Raw genomic sequence first — 18,906 nt, 5'->3', positions numbered from 1 at the left:
GTGGGGCCAGTCACACCTGCTGGTCACACCAGGAAGACCATCATGATATTAGGGGTTTTGGCCTTGAGCCATGTCAGCTCACGTCAGCCCACGTCAGCCCACGTCAGCCCACGTCAGCCCATGTCAGCCCATGTCAGCCCACTGCCCCGACCTCTGGGAGGGAGGGGGCTGGAGAAGGCGCTCAACCACGTGGACACTGATGTCATCAATCTTACCTGTGTAATGAAACCCCATGAAAACGCTGGGCACTAGACACTCCAGAGGGCTTCTGTGGTGGAGAAAATACCTCTCTGTCCCGAGAGAGAGATTGGGTTCTCACTCCATGTGGAGAGGACGCGGAAGCTTGCCTTTGAGACTCTCCCAGACCATGCCTTCTGAGCCTCTTTTTGACCTCTGCGTCTTTGTATCCTTTTACTACAGTAAAATTATAATCGTGAGTATTATGTTTTTGGTGAGTCATTAGAGCAAATTATTGAACCTGAGGAGGTGGGTGGGAATCTCTAAATTTATAGCCAGTTGGTCAGAAGTCTGGGTGGCTAGGTCCCCAAACTAGCAACTGGTGCCTGAAGGGCAGTCTTGTAGGGGATCGCCCGTAACCTGTGGGGCCTGCTGTGGCTCCAGACAGAGTCAGAATCCTACTGGATTGAGTTCTGCAGTCTTTGCAGGTGGTGTCAGAAGCTGGAAGAGGCTTTTGCAAAAATTTACAACCACCTAAAATCAGCTCACTTGCCGCCAGTGGTGTCCTTTGTTTAAAGCAGGAGTCCTCAACTTCTGTAAAGGCCCACATAGTAAATGCTTTAGGCTTTGAGGACTAGCTGGTCTCTGTGGTATATGCTCCTCCTCCTCCTCTCACAATCCTTTAAAACCATTCTTAGTTCTATAGAAACAGCCCAACATTTCAGCAGTGACACCTCCGTTTGGACTCTCCAAGTTCCTTTGCTTCTGTTACTCCTTGTTACCTGTTACTTTCTTCCTTTCAGGGCCTCCCTGTGCTGCAGTCCCAGGCTTCATAGTTCCTCTCTCCCGCACTGAAGATTGGCCCAGACGTGCCCACATCAAGAGCTCCCAATGGCCCACAGGTCACTGACAGAATCCAACCACCATCAAGTCCTTCCCTCCCTCATATCAAGAGCTGGAGTCCAGTTTCTCCTTCCCCTGCCTTGCATCTGAGTGGGCTTCCATCCGAGGTGGAATGACGTTCTGGGTCTCCAGGACAAGGTCATAAGAAGCCTTACGGGATACTTTCAGAGTAAAGCCAGCCACCCTGAAAGAAGATTCCCCAGCTTGCCATGCTGTGAGGAAGCCCAAGCTAGCCAGGTGGAGAGAGCAAATGGAAAGAGAGATGCTGGATGTCCTCCTGCCCTTCTAGCTCTCCAGGAGCCAGAGATTTAATCAAACAAACCTTCACATGACCCCAATTCCTGCTGCCTTCTGACTACAACCTCATGAGACCCCAGGTGAGAACTGTTCCACTGAGTCCAGTTACTTCCCACACCATGAAAGAATAATAAATTGTGGATTTAAGCCACTACCTCTTTTGGGTGTTTTGTTACACAGCAATAGATAACTGAAAGTGATGTCTCATCAGGAGGTTTTCTGTCACACTCAGGTATAGGGTTTAAGCTCTCCTTCAACTAAAACCAGAAGATTTCTTTTTTCTGCTCAGCTTTGCAGGCCTATTTCTGGTCCCTTCACTAGAAAATAGTGTGATTGTGTGTGTGTATGGGGGGGGCAGAAACAACTGAGGCTTTATTTTGGAAAAGACAGTTGACTTTTAGCTGGGGTCATAGGCAAGAGGGGGTACCCAGGTATCCTGTTCCATATGCTCCCCTGCATAGCTCCTTGCCCCCAGGTTCTGGGGCAGCCATGGGAAGGGATGGGGTGGGAGGTCACTTGGGCAGGACATCAGGTGATTCAGATGCCAGCTGCTCATCACAGGTCTCGATCACCTTGCAACCACAGCCTTGGTGGAGCTAGTGCAGCTGAAGTAGTTGGAGCCCCTGCCAGAATCCAAGCAGGACTGGAAGGAGCTCAGGCTGTAGTTGAGACTGGAGCTTCTGAAGCCCCCACAGGCTGAGCTCAGCCCCCCAGAGGAATCTCTGGTGGTCTTTGTGACACTTGTGTTCTGCACCCAGACGCCAACCAGCTCTTCTTGTCTCCTGCAACTTACACCAGGTGGCAATCCTGATGCCCAGGGCCAGCTTGACATCCCTCAGCTCCTGGTCCTCATGCAGCTGCTGCACCACGTCCTGCTTGGCCTCCAGCTGGGTAAGCTTGAGGTTGGCGTCCTCAGTTGCCTACTCCCCACCTGCACAACATCCATAATAGCAGCCTCTAGGGGAACCCTCTGGCCTTTCAGCTCCTCCATCTCAGCCTGGAGTTGGCTCATGCCCCAGTTCATCTTGGAGATCTCCATTTCATGCAGCAGAGGTCACCCATGTGCTTCTCAGCCAGCATCTGTAGCTCCTCATGCTTGATCTGATACACACTAATGGCCTCAACCTGGCTATGGTTGGTGACTTCTTTGTAGGGGTACTGATGCCATCCATGTCCTAGGAGCCGCTGTTGTCCATGTACAGTGCCAAGGACACATCCAAGATCTGGGAGAGCAGCCCACAGATCTACTCTTCACACAGCTGCCTGAGGAAGTTACTCTTGGCTGTCAGTCCTGCCAGTGGAACTCCAGCTTTACCTTGTTCTTGTAAGTGTCACCCACATGCTTCCTGATGAGGACAAATTCATTCTCCATCTCTTTTTGCTTGTTGATCTCATCCTTGGACTTATTCTCAAATCCCCCTAGTCCTTGCATATTGCCAAGCTCTGTCTCCAGCTTTGGCTTCTCCTGGCCCAGGGCTCAGCTGCTGCTGAAGGTTGTTGCTCTCAAACTCATTGTCCATGAGCTGTCTTCTGCTGCTGTAGGAGGCCTCACTTGGTCTCCAGCATCTTGTTCTATTGCTCTGGAATCTCTCCTTGTTAATGAAGGAGGCATCCATGTCCTGGGAGCTGCTTTTGAAGGTCTTGATTTGCCTCTGTGCCAGCATGCACAAAGCCTGAATGTTGGGGTCCACCTTCAGCTTAAGGGGATGCAGCAGGCTCAGGTTCACCATGATGGTTGTGACTCCCCCTACACTCCCTCCTCTGCCACAGCCCCACGTGGTGCCCATGTGGAAGCTTCTGCTGCTGCTGCCCACCCAAGAGAAGGCTGATGCGCTGATGTGGGTGCTAGGCCCACACATGTTCAAGTGGTGCTGAAGGCCTGGGGGTCAGAGATGGACTTGTAGGACTTCTGGGTCACCCTGATGGACAAAGGTGGGTGGGTCTGACCGGACAGATTCAAGAAGGAGCCAAGAAGCTGCTTCTAGGTTTAGAAGTATGAATTTTGTGCCCATCTAGTTGCTCAAAACCAGAATTCATTGCGGCAGGTACTTTTGGTTTACTAATGCAAAGTCATTCCCCAAGCCTTTCTTTCTGTCCTCTGCTCTCTGTAAAGCCTGGGATATACTCTTTCTAGCTTTGCCAGGGAAGACTTTGCAATCCATTTCTTGCTAATGCTCTGAGGCCAGTTGTTGGGTTCTTGGAAATGGTCTTTCCTTACTGATAAGGAAGAAACTGGGCTGAGAAGCTCTGTGTGATATCACCTCTGCTTCCTGCTTCTGAAGGTGGTGTGAGGAGGCGATATACGGGGTTACAGCAGCCATCTTGAGATCATAGGGGAGAGCTAAGAGAAAGACCACAGCCCAGAGGTCTGTCATCTTCTAATATGAGAAGAATAAACTCCTCTTCGTTTAAGACTGTTGCCAGCTCTCTCCACCTTGCTTCCTGCTGCTGGAGCAATGTGGCTGGGGCTTAGGCCTCGCTGTGGGAGAGATGGCAGAAAGCTGGGGTGCCTGCTTTCTCTTCCTTGCAAATGAAATCATTCCTGTAACATTAATTATGCCCACTTTAGAGACCAAAAAAGTCCTATTTTTCCTAAAATTGGGGTAGGCTTTGAAGAGCTCCCTGCTGCCAGTAGCGGGGAGTTCGGGTGGAGGGAAGAGGAAGGTGGGCCTGCCTGGGGCTTGAGCCGGGGTGCAGGGGTGGGGGGGTGGGAGTTTCTGGTGCTGAAGTCTCTGGGTAAGGCAGAACGTCCCTCCCCTGAAAGCACGGGGAGCTCCCAGGACAGTCCCAGGTCCCAGCTCTGTCGTTAACAACCATGTGTCCTCGGCCTCCACTGACTCCCCAGGGGCATGTCCTCTGAGCCCTCATCTATGAATAGGACACTGTCTGGCCTCAGGGATCCTGCTGTCCCCAGCCCCCTGGCCTCTTCTTGGAAACATGACTAATCCTGGTAGGTGGGGGCCCCAGGGCGTGAAGAGCCTTGCCCCACATCCAGCAGTCAGCTAGCGCCCTTCCACCAGCTTCTTTTAACAGGAGGGAATCCTTCACAGCCCTGGAAATGAAACCTGAGCCTCTGGAGGGTGGAGCAGCCCAGAGCCACGTGATTTCCTGAGCTCAAGGTCAAGATGGCAGCGAGGGGCCGGGTGAGAGGTAAAGATGAATCAGAGAAAGATCCCGGCCCTGAGGGACTCAGAGAAAGGGAAGGAGTCACGACCCTACGAGGCTGCCAGCTCCCTGCACTTGCTTCCTGTGTGGAAGCAAGTGTGGAAGGGCCCAGGGAGAGATGAGGAAAGCTGGGAGCGTCTGGCTCTGCCTCCCAAAGGCAATGAGCCGATGTTTTCTGTGGCTCCCCAGGAGGCTCAGCTGCTGGGAAGTTGCCACCACCCAGGGTGCTGCCTGCTTTCCTGAACCTTCTGTAGAGTCAGCTGCCCACAGGCCCCGGGGGCTACAAACCTTCTGTCCTCCCAACACCCAGGGATGAACCAGGAAGAAATTGGCTGCTTCCCCCCTGGGTGAACGCCTTCGATTCCAGTAATGAGACACAGCCACGCCGTGGCCATTCCGTGGCTGCTTTTAGAGTTGGGCAATTTTGGCAAACATTGTCTCATCTAGTTCCCCAAGAAGTCTGAAAATAGTGTGTGGATTTGAAAGATAAGGAAGCAGGATCGAAGAGGCCGGGCAGGGAACCCACTAGCGAGAAGAGGCCAGGGCAGAATTCCCACTCGGGCTCCTGGCCCTCGTGCCCCGCTTCGGCTGACGGCCCAGGCACCATCAGCGCAAAACCCAGACTCTGAGGCGTGACTCCCAGGACCGGGCCGGGATCCCCTCAGGCCTCGTGTCTTTCCAGAGCTTCAGCCAGGCCTTTGCATGTGCTGTTCCCTCTGCCTGGAAAGCCCGCCCACACCCCTGCCCCCATTCTTGGGTCATTCCAATCAGTCCTCAAAGCTCAGTTCTCTCCCGTGGGTTGGCAAGCTAAGTGAGGGTCAAGTTCCAAGGTCGGGGTGGAAGGAGGAAACTTGGCCTTGGGGGCCGTGGGACTATTCCCCAAAGGCGCTGACTCAGCCGCATTTCCTCCAGCCTTGCGGCCACCTGCCCTGTCTTCCACGGAGCGCCAGGTGAGGGGGCTGCCTTGCATTTAGGTGCCACGGTATATATTAGAATTATTGTCGGCATGGCAACCACGCGTTCCCTGAGGAGATGGCAGATCAGGCCGCCCCCCTCACGCCCACTCTGGGATGATGCTCTCTGAGTGGGATGCGTCTGGATTGGAGGGGTGGGGCCGAGGGAGCTTCCTGGAGGTGACGACAGCAGTATCCACTTACGTAACTTATTAAACTTCAACGACTTATGCTTAGCAAAAAAAGAAGACTCGAGAACGTTGGATTTAATCTAAATCCAGGGTGGCTCCTTCCCTCTGCGTACCCCTCAGTACTCTGTTCACACTCCAGCATCTATTCACAGATTGGGTGAAGAGGGATTGGACAGAGGAGCAAATGAGGGAGGCAAGGGAGAAGGCGAAGGAGTTTAGAGACAGGGAAAGGAGGAGGCAATGGATGTTGGGGGGGATAAGGAGGGGAAATTAGCATCATTAGGTCTTCTCTCTCCCCCTCCCTTCTCCCTGTCAAAAGGAAATGTTCTACAAAGGAAGATGCTGAAAAGACAGCCTTTCATAGTCCCCAAAGCATTGGTATAAACATCATTTTAATGAATCGCCTCAGTAGCGCTATGAAGGCTCATCAAATCTAAACAACTTGTCCACAGCCGCAGAAGCGACCTTGTCTGGACTGCAGGCCTGGCGTTTTGCTTCCAAGTTCTTGCTTACTCACCACTGGCCCTTGATTTCAAAGGAGATTTGGGTGTGAAATACTGACACCATGTGATACTGATCAAGTAGGATGAGAGGGATTTAAGCAGGGGAGTGACATTATTCAGTTTTGCAATTGTGAAAGATGACAAAAAGTTCGTAGGGGACAGGGGTGGGAGCAGGGGCCTGCGTAGGAGGCTGGTGGTGGTGGAGGTGGAGAGAAATGGTTGTGTCCACGATATATTTTGAAGGTGGAGACAAATGGATTCGTTGAAGGACTGGACAAATTTTTGGCATGAGCACCTGGATGAAAGGAGATGCCTTTTATTGGTTTGGAAAAGATTGGAGGAAGATCAGGCTTTGGGGTATGAAACCAGGAGTTGGGGATGAACATTTCTGTAGAGTTCTCAGGTAAGTGGGTTCCAGTCCAATCAGGCTTAGGAGAGAGACTGCAGCTGGAAACACATCTGTGGGGGCATCAGCATGCGTATGACGGTTAAAGCCATGGAATGGGATGATGGGACCCAGCACAGGGGCAATGACTTGCCAAGGTCATACAGCTGGGCAGTGCCAGCACGAGGCCCAGGTCCACCCATTCAGCCCGTAGCTCTTAAAGCAGTACTGTGTAAGATTCAAAAGTAAGTCAGAACTAAGCTTTTGCCCTCAAGGAGCTTATTCTACAAAATACTGTATTTTCAGCTGGAATACAGGCTTCTCCTCATCCAGAAGATGAAGTGCCCAAGGCCCTCTCCTGAGAAGGGCACACCTCTGCTAGGTATATTGCCTACACAAACTCTCCCCAATATACAGAGACAGGTGAGTCCATCAAGTAAACTGTGATGTATTAAAACCATGAGATTCAATAAAGCAGTTAAAATGAATGAACTAGAGCACCGAGAATCAACAAGAGTAAATCTGAAAAATGATGTTGAGTGAATAAAGCAAACTCTAGGAGAATATATAGACTATTAAACTATTAAAGGAAGCTTTTAAACATGCAAAACAACACTGTATTATTTGACAAAAATATCAAACCATGCACGGGAATGATTGTGCTAAATTTAAGAGAATACTTGAATTCTCTTGAAGGGAGAAAAAGATAATGTTTATGTTAATATTTTATGTCTTAAAATAAGAAGCAAATCTGGTGTAACGTGATTGGATAAAGCAGGATGGCAGGTACACAGGTGTCTGTTAGATTATTGTCCACACTCTTCTGTACTCTTGAAATATTGCATAATTAAAACAGTTGGCCATGCATGTCCTTCCATGGGGCAACATGGTAAACTGAAGAACGCCTCCCAAAGATGCCCAGATACGAATCTCTGGAACCTGTGACTATGTGACCTTCCCTGATAAAAGGGACTTTGCAGAGGTGATTAAGTTCAGGATCTTGAGATGGGGAGGTTATCCTGTATTGGCTGGGCAGGCCTGATGCCATCAAAGTGTCCCTATAAAAGGGTGGCAGGAAGGTCAGAGTCAGGAGAATGATGTTTGGGGCAGAGGTTGGAGTGATGCAACTATGAGTCAAAGAATGTGGCAGCTTCTAGAAGCTGGTAAAGACAAGGAATGGGTACTCCCCTAGAGCCTTCCAGAAGGAGCAAGCCCGTCGACACCTTGATTTTAGCCCCTCTAAGTCAGAATTCTGACCTCCCAAACTATAACATAATATGTTTGTGTTGTTTTAAGCCACACGATTTGTGGCTATTTCTTACAGTCCAATAGGAAACTAATACAGGCATGGTTAGCAGCTATGCTGGTTGGTGGTCATGGGATTTTTTGATGCAGGGAAGGGAAGCCCAGGGAGGTCACCCCCCCAACCCAAGTTGGCATACTTGGCATGGCTGAGCTCTGAATCCCCAGACCTGCCCTTCAACTAGAGTCCAGCCAGCTCCTCTGAACTTGAGCAGGAAAGCAAGGATGCAGTAAGGTCATGGGACAAGTACAGTCAACATCAGCACCCTCTGACAGCCTCATAAACCTAACTCCTCTGGGATTCCCAAGATACAAACAGCCCTGGTCTGGGGTTTGGCTGTCTAGGCCTCCTCTTCTGGGTCCTGCAAATGGAAAGACTGATTTTCCCACGTGTTTCTAATCCCTCACCCCATTCTCCTCAGTTCCTTGTTCTCCTGCTGCCTAAAGGTTCCTGGACAGAGAACTGTGTTCTCCGACCTCAAAGCCAATCCAGCGGCTCTTTTCTAAGGACCCACACTACAGCTTTGCTGGGGAGATGGGACAAGGTCCTTTCAGAGATGCTGTGCCCACTCACCTTAGGAGCTGATGGGCAAGTGGGGGAAATCGCAATGCGGTATGTGATTGCAGCAGGAGGGAGGGATCTGAGGTTTCATCCTCACCCATTTACTTACCTGTTGAGGCTCCAAACTCATTTCCCATCAGTCTACCTAGACTCTAAACTCTGAAAACCCAGAGCACGGTGTCTTGCTGGGGAGACAAAAACACAGGGAAATAAATTCCCTAATGATACAGGTAGTGTATTAGTCAGGGTTCTCTAGGGAAACAGAATCAACAAGAGACACCTGTCAATATTATGCGATTCTATGAGTTTCTCACACAACCGTGGGGATGTGCAAGTCCAGGTTCCACAGGCAGGCTGCAACCAGGGGCTACAATGAAAGCCCAGTGAAGGTTCTTGATGAGTTCTGGGAGATGTTGGCTGTCCAAAGATGAGTTGGGAAATTCTCTCTCAATGCTGGAATCACGTCCCCTTTTAAGGCATTAAACTGATTGGATTAAGCATCACTCACTGCTGATGGCGATCTCCCTGACTGATGTAATTATAACCAGCTATCTATGATTTACCACTGCAGTAAAGTCAATGGTGACTAAAGTCCATAAATGCCCTTGTATTACAGTTAGCCCAGTGCTTGCTTGACCAAACAACTGGGCACAATTACCTGGCCGAGTTGATGCAATAGCCTAACCATCACAGGTAGCCTCGGTAACCACCCACGCGTGGCATTGACAGCTATGGGGAGGCAGAGAAGCAGGGGGAGCTTTTCAGAGGAGGTGGGACTCAAGGTGGGTCCTGGAGGACCCCCAGGCATCCTCAGCCTGGGGGAGGGGGTGTGGCTGGAGATCTGAGGACAGAACGAGCACAGGCTTGAAGATGCTGACCTCAAAGTCACCCATGGCTGCAAGAGGTGAAGAGTGGCTGGAGCTGGCTGTTGGAAGAGGTCAGCTTTTGTGTTGGGACATGACTGTGTATGTTAAATTAAACCCATGCCAGCCCTTGGTGTGCCTTTAATGGCGGATCAGTGTCCCTGCAGTTCTTGTTCAATTTTCAATGGTAAGTTGCTCAGAAAAATAGGAGGCAGGACCACAGGTATTCCAGAGCATCTGACAGTGGCAGGGCCACCAAATAAAAATGTGGAGGGAACATCTGATAGCGTGGGGCAGCTTTGAAATGCCATGTGCTCAAAGGCTTGGAGGCGAGGGAGCAGAAAGACTTTAACTGGAGGTCAAACAGGACAGGCTGAAGTGGTAAGAGAAGAGCTGACAAAGGCATTTGTCCCCAGGAAATGAAAGAGGCACCAACCAGGATTCATGCCCAGTCACCTTCCGTGAAGAAGAGACATTGCTGGGAACTTCAAGAAGCAGCCAGAACCACTGTGTTGCTCACATTCAAATGTGATCAAAGGACAACTCAGTAAGTGCACTCTAATCTGTATTTTATCCCTCCATCCTGTGGACCCTGGGATAGTGATGTCCACTCCACCTCTATTTCGAAAGGGGGCTTAGATCCCACATGGATGATGGATGTGATTCTCCTGCTTGGAGTTGTAGGTACTCTCGGTTCCCTGGTTGACCATCTTCACCTCCCTGTTAGCTGACCTGGGTAAGTCCAATGAACCAGAGAGTAGGAGTTGCAACTCTGCTGAGGCTCAGGGCCCAGCTAGCACATGGTCGATCCAGAGATTCAAGACAGAACTATTGTGACTGGTAATGGAAGAAATTGTAGCATGGATGTGGAGAAAGTGGCCACAGTAGATGCTGAGGGCAGGGAGAGGGAAGAAAAGATGTGATATGGGGGCATTTTTGGGACTTAGAGTTGTCCTAAATGATATCACAGGGACAGATGCAGGACATTATATATCCTGCTATAACCCACTGAATGGACTGGGGGAGAGTGTAAACTACAATGTAAACTATAATCCATGCAGTGCAGCAGTGCTCCAAAACATATTTACCAAATGCAATGACTGTGCCACACTGATGAAAGAGGTTATTGATGTGGGAGGAGTGGGTGGGTGGGGTGTGGAGTATATGGGAACCTCATATTTTTTAATGTAACATTTTTGTGATCTATGTATCTTCAAAAAAAACCAAAAAAATTTAAAAAATTTAAAAAAAGGACAACTCAGAGCCACCGTCCCAACCAGAGGAGGCTGCCCTCCTCTCTTGGCTCGCCATGCCTTTGGCAGGTCCAGGAGGTAGGAGGTAGGGTGCTGGAGGGGCGAGCAGTGCCGAGGCAGCAGGAGGCTCCAAGGGAGGGAGAGGGAGATGGCGATGGGCAGGGAGGGAGATGAAGTTACATGGCGGCTCCAATACGAGAGAAAAAAACAAGGTTGAAGAAAGGACAGGTGGGTAAGATGTCATTCAATCACGAGAGAGGAAGGGCAGAGAGGGGGAGCGGTCAGCATGGGAGACGAGGGAGAAGGGCGAGGGAGGACGCAAAGATACTGAACAGCAAACAAGATGGGTAACAACTCGATGACAGAGCAGAAAGAAGAGGACCGGGGAACAGTGGGTCACAGGAGAGAAGAACAATGAGCCAGGGGAGAGAAGAGCAGTGGGTCCCGGGTGAGGCGCAGGCTCCCGGCAGCTGCACTCACAGCCGTCTCCAGGGTTTGGTTACACAGACGCAGTCCCAAGCCCTCCGCTGTCTGGCTGAGCTGAGATTGACATACCTCAAGGCTTCGTGACTGGGGTGGGCTGCGGGGGGAGAAGGCGCTCAGGGCCTTGGGTCCAGCAGGGATGTGAGTTAGCTGTGCCCCTGAGCCAGTCTCCCTCCAGGTGGACCTGGGTGCTGGACTGGCACCTGGCAGAGCCTGTCATGACGACGATCAAAACAAAGCGGTCGAGCCTGGTGTGGTTCCTTGTATTTTGTAATTTGCCATAATGTTTCCTGATCTGGGCTGATGGTATATCATAGTGGTTCCAGCGCACGCTCTGGGCTGCATGGCCCTGCTCTGCTCCTTACTAGTCGTGAGAAACTACAGCAGGTTTAACCTCTCTGGCCTCGACTTTCCAATCTGTAGAATGGGGATGATGACAGTACCCGCCTTGCGGGGCTGTGACGGCTGAATTAGCTAGGCCACGTACAGTGCTTCAAACAGGGCCTGGTGCCTGGACAGTGCCCACTCCGCGTTGATAATTATCATTTATTACGACTCATAAGCATGGAATTTAGGACAGGAAGTAGAAAGAGGCCCTAAGCTGATGAAGCAGAAGCTGCTTCTCTTTTCAGTGGGCTGTGCGTGTGGCTGAGGGTGGAGTGGTCAGAGGTGGGAGGGGCTTCCTACCCAAGATGGGGGCAGGGTGGCCCTTCTTTCTGGGGCTTGCTGGCGTTTCCGGCTGAACTAAGAAGTGACCCAAGAGCTTCATGCATTCACCAGGCAGTTCACAATCGCCCAGGCCGAGGGAATCTGTGTTTTGGGCCCTGGATTTTCTTGCTGCTGTCCTGGTCATCTGTATACAGTCTGGCTCTTTTGTATTTGAACTTCTGTCACTTGCTAGTATTTTGGCCTTCTTGGCCCTTGGTTTCCTCCTCTATGAGTTGTTAAGAAGATTCAGGGTGAAACAAGCAAAGACCACAAAACTGGTTCCTGACGAACACTATATGAAAAACTAGAGTTGAATGGATCAAAGGCCTGTGAGACAAACTATTAAGTTGCTGGAGAGATTACCTATAAGACAATATCTTTATGAATGGGGGGTGAGAAGGACTTCTTTAACAAATTCAAAAGCACAATCGTCAGGCACAAAGATGATGAATTCAATCCCCCCAAATATAGGATTTCTGTGAAACAAAGGACACGGTTGTGAAAGGTAACAAACAGATAACAGATTGGGAGAAGACATTTGCAATTTTCTAAAACCAAAAAGGAACTAATGCCCAGACATACAAGAACTACCACATGTGACCAAGAAAGAATTTGGAAAATCTGCAAAGGGTGTGAAGAGACAATTTGCAGAACAAGAAACCTAAACGGCTGAACAAGTATGCGAAGAGATGCTCACTGGTTGCAAGGTTAGGGGAGGACAAATTACACCAACCATGAGAGATGAGATACTATTAATACTTCCAGCCTATGGCAGAAATTAAAAAGCTGGACAATGGCAAGTCGTGGGCACGTGGGGGACAGGCTCTGTCTCTTCCTGGTGGCAGAGGGTAGGTGGTGCAGCTGCTCTGCAAAGCCATCGGGCTTGCTCAGCCAGATGGTCTATGTGTATGTCACGTAACTGATAGTTCTCTCCTGGGAATATACAGATCCTGAAGCCCCTCGCTCAGGAGCCCAAGGACGCTGCATGAGGATGTTCATCCCAGCACAGCGGAGTTTGTGGGGCAGGAAACTGGAGGGAGTCTGGGCGTCCATCATGGGTGGCGTGACATGAGAGAGGTGCACACCGGCACCCCGAGTGGATCTGACAAATACGGAGCTGGGAGAGGAAAGTGCACGTATTCTAATTTACATAATTATATCCAACATAAAGATAAGTAAGAATACATGCCAAGTAAGGACAACCTGGAATTCCAAGAACAACGATGTACACTGAACACCTTAGGGTGGTTCTGGGAGTGAAAGGAATGGGATTTGGGATAAAAGACAAAATAGCTCCTCGAGCCAACGGCTTAGCACAGCACCTTATAACACTAGGCTAAGTTTCAATACCTAACATGCAGAAAGCACTCCCTGTTAGCTATTATTAACTAATAACTGAAAGAAACAGTCCAAAGGCAGTGAATGCTTTCCCCCAAGCGCACATCTTGGTTACCCCTATGAAGAGGCTCGGCCGTGTGTGTCTCCCACAGCCATTTCCCAGGCACCTGGACAGTTTCCAGCATGTGGCCGGTGTGCAGTCTGTGTGTTTTGAATGACTGAACAAAAGCTAGTGGCAGAGTCACCCAGAGCTGAGCGTTTAACTCTATTGTACAACAGGGAGAAACATTCTGTTTTCTAAATTACTTTTTTTTCTCTCTCTCAATCTCTTTTTGAGCTGATAAACCCTGCCCTCTCCTTGAAGATTAGATATATATCTCTTTCCTCGAAGCCCAGAAATATCATCTAGCTGTCACTATACCCCCACCACCACCGCCACCAATAGGCAGAGAGTCAAAAGCACAATGCAAGCCCCTTGCTACGAAGTCTGATCATTTCCCCCCTCCTCACTAAACGCCGGAGAGGGTGGTACCCACAGGTTTGCTGATTCAGGAAGTAGCAGAGCTGGGCAAAAGCAAAAGGAAGTGATTCAAAACAGAAGGGACTGCAGACTTCACCGCAGGAAGAGACACAGCTGACAGCTTTATTACGACACCAACACCCAGGAAGCTGAAGTCAGCTGGCACCTTGGCAGTCAGCAGACCCTCACAAGATGTGACCGGGTTTGTTTTGACCACACCCCTCTGAACACTTCCAGGGCCAGCCCAAGGGGATAACCCAGACACCGTGACTGGCAGAAAAGTGACCGCTTCCACATTACAAAACCATCTCCAAGCGCGCAAGGCAGGGCCTTCGCGTCCCTGTGTGTGCAGGAACCAGACTGGTTTCTGGTTCATGACTTCTAACCACCAGAGACAGCAGGGAACTCTCGGGCCCATGATCCTCCCTGTGAAATCATCACTCCTGTGGGGCTGGGCGTCCTTAGCTTTTAAAAATCGACCCCTGTTCCAGCTTGCACTTTGCTCGTGGAGGGCAGGGTCTTTTTTTGTTGTTGTTCTCAAATGTTTAGGATATATATATACACACACATATGTGTGTGTGTCTAGTCTTTCATTTATTTACTTTTTCATATATTTTTTATTTTTTTAAAGATACTTAGATTACATAAATGCTACATAAAAAATATAGGGATTCCCATATGCCCCGCTCCCCATACCTTCCACATTTTCCACATGAGCAACATCTTTCATTAGTGTTGTACATTCTAATTGCATTGCCACTGAGCATGGATTATAGTTTACATTTGTATTAGTTAGCCAAAGGGGTGCTGATGCAAAATACCAGAAATCTGTTGGCTTTTATAAAGGGTATTTATTTGGGGTAGAAGCTTAGTTGCCAGACCATAAAACATATGTTACTTCCCTCACCAAAGTCTTTTGCCACATGTTAGAGCAAGATGGCTGCCGACGTCTGCCAGTGTTCAGGCTTCCTGGGTTCCTCTCTTCCTGGAGTTCATTTCTTTCTGGGCTCAGCGTCTCCAGTCTCCATAAGGTCAGCTGCAGACTATCAGGTGACTGGCTCTGTCTCTCTCCCTGGGGTTTCTGCCACGTCTAAGAAGCCATCTGTGTGTTTACTTCCTGGGCTCCAGGATCAAAGCTCCAACATCAAGACTCCAACATAAAAACTCTAGCATCAAATCTCTGTCCTTTGCTGACATGGCCCAATCAAAGTCCTAATCATAATTTAATCATGCCCAGATACAGACCAGTTTACAAATATAATCTAATGTCTATTTTTGGAACTCATAACTATTTCAAACTGCAACATTGTAGTTCATACTCTCTCCCACACAATTCTGTAGGTTATTGGAAGATATATGATGGCCTATATCTGTTGTTGCAATGTCAATCAGGATGATTCCTAAGTCCTGAAAATGCCCCCATATTACACCTATTTTTCCCTCCCCTTGCCCTCAGAGCCTCCAGTGGCCACTGCCTCCACATCAATGTTGTAATTTCTTTCATTGCTAACATCACAATAAGTTTCTATAGTAGAATACCAATCAGTCCACTGTAGTCCATAGTTCATTCCCCATTCCTGAGGATTCTGGGATGGTGATGTCCACTACATCTCTAATTGAAAGGAGGCTTTAATCTCATACAACCAATGGATGGGACTCTCTTGCTTGCAGTTGTAGACTCTCTGGGCTCCTTGGTGTAGTAGTTGTCCATCCTCACCTTCTTGTTAGTTTGTCCTGGCTGAGTCCAATGGGCTGGAGAGTAGGTGCTGCAACTCCGCTGATGCTTAGAGCCCAGCTGGCACATGGACAGCCCAAAGATTTAAGTCTCTTGGATGTACACCTAGCAACTCCAGCACCAATTATAGGTTCAAATAGAAGGGACAGAAGAGCCATGTGTAGGGAAGCCATAGCTGAGTCCAATTCTGTCAGTCTCAGGAGCACAAACTCCAAAGTAGGGCCAACTGAAAAGGCACCAAACTCTGGAGCTATTTGCCCAGACCATAGGACCTGGGTATCTCCAAAGCCCTCAGGAGCCCCACTATTTGGGGTAGTATCTACTTTGGCAGTCTATGAGATGCTGCTGAGATGTGCATAAGCGTTACCTCTGGGATGACCTATTGACTCACTTCAAAGTCTCTTAGCCATACCTTTTCCGCCTTTTATTAGAGGTGTTTTTCCAGTTGCATTGCTAGTTGGTACTTGGTAGTAATCCCTTGTGTCAGGGAGGCTCATCCCTAGAAGTCATGTCTTATTCTGGGAGGAAGGTAGTACATTTATATGCTGAGTTTGGCTGAGAGGCCACATTTGAGCAACAAGGAGACTCTCAAAGGTAACTCTTAGGCACCCTATAACACTAGGCTAAGTTTCCATTTCAAGAGCAAAGGTTCATAAGCATAGTCATCAATATCAAGGACCCATTAATGGACCATCCTCCTTCACTAGTCATTGCCCGTGTACTTGGGAGATGGTTGGTATTCCATTAGAGAATGTGGCAGCGCTCTCCAGGATGGGAATTCAATATTTCTTCAGTTATTGTGTGAATCTCCACCCACTGTGACAGTGCCCCATAAACTTGAATACGTTTATATGCCTTATATGAATGTCTAGGTGAACTTCCTCCCACGTATCCCCCATCACTGACACCCCACACCAATGATCCTCCCCTGCCCCAGGTGTAACCCTTCTGTGATCCAAAGCATCTTCAAAAATGAAGAAGGGCATAGTCTTTATATGTGAACTATAAGAGGAGCAGGACACAATCTTGGTAGAATTACCAAGAGAATTTTTAAAAACCCGGATATCCAGGTCAAAGTCAGACCAATTTGATCAGAATCTCTCAAGCATTTTGTTAAGCTCCCCAAGGCTATTCCACTGTGCAGCCAACGTTGAGGAGCACTGTGTTAGAGTCAAACTATAGGATGTATTCAGTAAAGACTGGTTAAGAAAAGCATGAAAGTGAAGACCAGTGATAGTGTCCTCCCCCTGCTGGCCCTCACCTCCATGGCACCCAGGGGGAAACTGCTTTGATGAGGGTGTAAATGGGGCCCAAGGACTTTCAAACTCACCAGTGACCTGAGCTTTAGCAAGGCTTCTCCAGATCTGCCATTCACCTGCTATTATCTGAGGGAGTCCCACAAGAACCCACTTCTTCAGCTGGCCATCAGGTCTCCAGCTTCCAGGGAGCCTTTATTTTCCACCATAGTAGCAGATGGGGTTAAGACGGCGAGAAACAGCATCCCAGCAAATTATGAGAGGCTGCACTACCTAAAGCTTTCATTCTTCTTTTCCCTCAGCTTTCCTTGAGTCCAAAGCTGTCAAGTCTTGTTTGCTCCATAGTTCTCCTGGAGTACAACAAAAATAGCACTGGAATTGATTAAAGGGGAAAGAGATAATTGAGAAGGTGCAAGAGGTGAGTAAAATTTGAGCTCTCTCTGCCAGTGCTATGGGGCAGATTGTAATGGTCAGTTCTGTTTGGGCTTTCCTCTCTAGAGAAACTGCTAGAGAGCTGAGACCACAGATAACAGTAGCTAATACCTTTTGAGTACTTTCTAAGACTTTCATTGCATTAACTCATTTCATCCTCACAGTGACCCTGTGAATTAGGTTCTATTAGCACTGTCATTTTTCAGATGAGGAAACTGAGGCACTGAGAGGTTAAATAACCTGCCTGGAGCACCCAGCTAGCAAATGATGGAGCCAAGATTCAAAGTCTGTTAGTGCCAGAGCCCATCCTATTAACTGCAGGGTTCACTGTGCCCAGTGTCTAGGGCCAGAGTCAAGTCCAGGTCTATTAGAGCTGGAAAAGATCATGACTCTCACATGTCCAGTGTGTTCATTTTATGGATAAGGAAACTGAGGGCCTAAGTTAAATGACTTGTAATATGGTGACTGTAGGGTGACTTCAAAATCAAGACATGTGATTTGATAGATTTTTAAAAGTAGTTCTTGGTAAAAAAAAAAAAAAAAAAAAAAAGTTCAGCTGGGACATATAGTTTGAATGGGATCCAAAGTATCAGGGAAACTGTTTCTCTTGAGGGTATATGATGGGGTCACCTAGACTAAACATTTGAAATCTGGACTGTTTAGAAGAATTGAGGCCTGGCGTGTGAGTCTTCATCAAGAGATGAACCAAACTTGGTGGAATGAGCCTTGGCAGTGACACCTCATGGACAGAGCGAATCTCATAAAGAAGACAGGGCAGATCACAATTCCTGCACAACTCCTTCCAGTCCAGGTGGGCAAGGTGGGCCAAGAGCTTTGCTCCCTGCCTGCTCACAGCCCGAACCCTCAGCCCAGATCAGCTTTCTTAGGAGTATCCGCCCTTGCTCAGGAGGAGACCAGGCAGGAGAGGGGAAGTTCAATCACCCCACCCCAAAGCACATGTCCTGTAGCCAACGGTCTTGTTTTCTAGTGGGAAGGACACCACCGTACTGGCTCCATGCTGGAGAGGACACAGAAGAGCTAGTTCAAAAGATTCCTTGGTCAAACTTCCTGACTTCAAATTTTACCCAGCTTCACAGTTTACAGAGCGCTTCCATCTCCTTTGCAACAGCTCCCCAGTAATTCTGCCTTGGTATTCTGATAGCCAAAACATTTTTCACTACCAGTTATCTTTGAAAATGTGAATTTGAGCATGTCACTTCCCTTCAAAAACCCACAGCAGCTCCCTGTTGCCTATAGAGGTTAAGCACAAATCTACCTGGCATTGGTTTTCCAAGAGTGAGCCCCAAATTTCTCACCTCATCCTCCACCTACTCCCTCCTAGCCCCAAAACTCTAGACATACCACGTCACCACAACTCTAGACCTTTCCTCATCGGTTCCTGTAGCAGTTTGGCATTGTTTATGAATTCCAAAAATAGATATTGGATTGTGTTTGTAAACTGGTCTGTTCATCTGGGCATATTAGATTGTATTGGATTCAAAGGTTTCACTTTTACTTGATTAAATAATGATTAAGTGTTTGGTTGGGCCATGTCAGTAGGATGCTGAGTCCCTGGCCACAGAGAAAACAACATGGCAGAGGAGTTAGTTGGAGTTTTTTGGTGCCGGAGCCCCAGGAAGTAAATATACAAGAGAAGAACACAGAGGAATAGAGATGGCTCCATAGACACAACAGAGGCCCCGGGAAGAGAGAGAGCCTGGGAATCTGCAGCTGACCTTCTTGAGTGAGCAGAACAGCTGAGCCCGGACACAGACAAGCCCCGGGAGAGAGACAAGACTTATCCCAACCTACAGCTGAGATTAGAAGAAGCTGGCACCGTGGAGCCCTAAGAGGAAGAAGGCTGAACCCTTGCTGATGTC

At 48.7% G+C, this 18,906-nt stretch overlaps 1 long non-coding RNA gene across 3 annotated transcripts; it reads left to right on the top strand.

Moving 5' to 3' along the window:
* The first annotated feature begins 284 nt into the window (after positions 1 to 284).
* LOC131279993 (uncharacterized) lies at positions 285 to 17,006 on the top strand. 3 transcript variants are annotated; one of them, XR_009187534.2, is made up of 7 exons: positions 285 to 433; positions 981 to 1,457; positions 2,176 to 2,268; positions 2,557 to 2,701; positions 6,881 to 6,997; positions 9,718 to 9,848; positions 16,897 to 17,006. It is a non-coding gene; the product is annotated as an uncharacterized lncRNA (long non-coding RNA). The 3 variants fall into 3 exon arrangements; XR_009187535.2 differs by having other exon boundaries at positions 2,531 to 2,701; XR_009187536.1 differs by lacking the exon at positions 16,897 to 17,006 and adding an exon at positions 14,534 to 14,683.
* Positions 17,007 to 18,906: the final 1,900 nt, after the last annotated feature.

The sequence above is a fragment of the Dasypus novemcinctus genome, chromosome 10 (assembly GCF_030445035.2).
Source record: "Dasypus novemcinctus isolate mDasNov1 chromosome 10, mDasNov1.1.hap2, whole genome shotgun sequence".
In the NCBI taxonomy this organism is placed as follows: Eukaryota; Metazoa; Chordata; class Mammalia; order Cingulata; family Dasypodidae; genus Dasypus; species Dasypus novemcinctus.
Note: the sequence above shows the minus strand (reverse complement) of the source record. Positions and strands in the feature narration are given on the sequence as shown.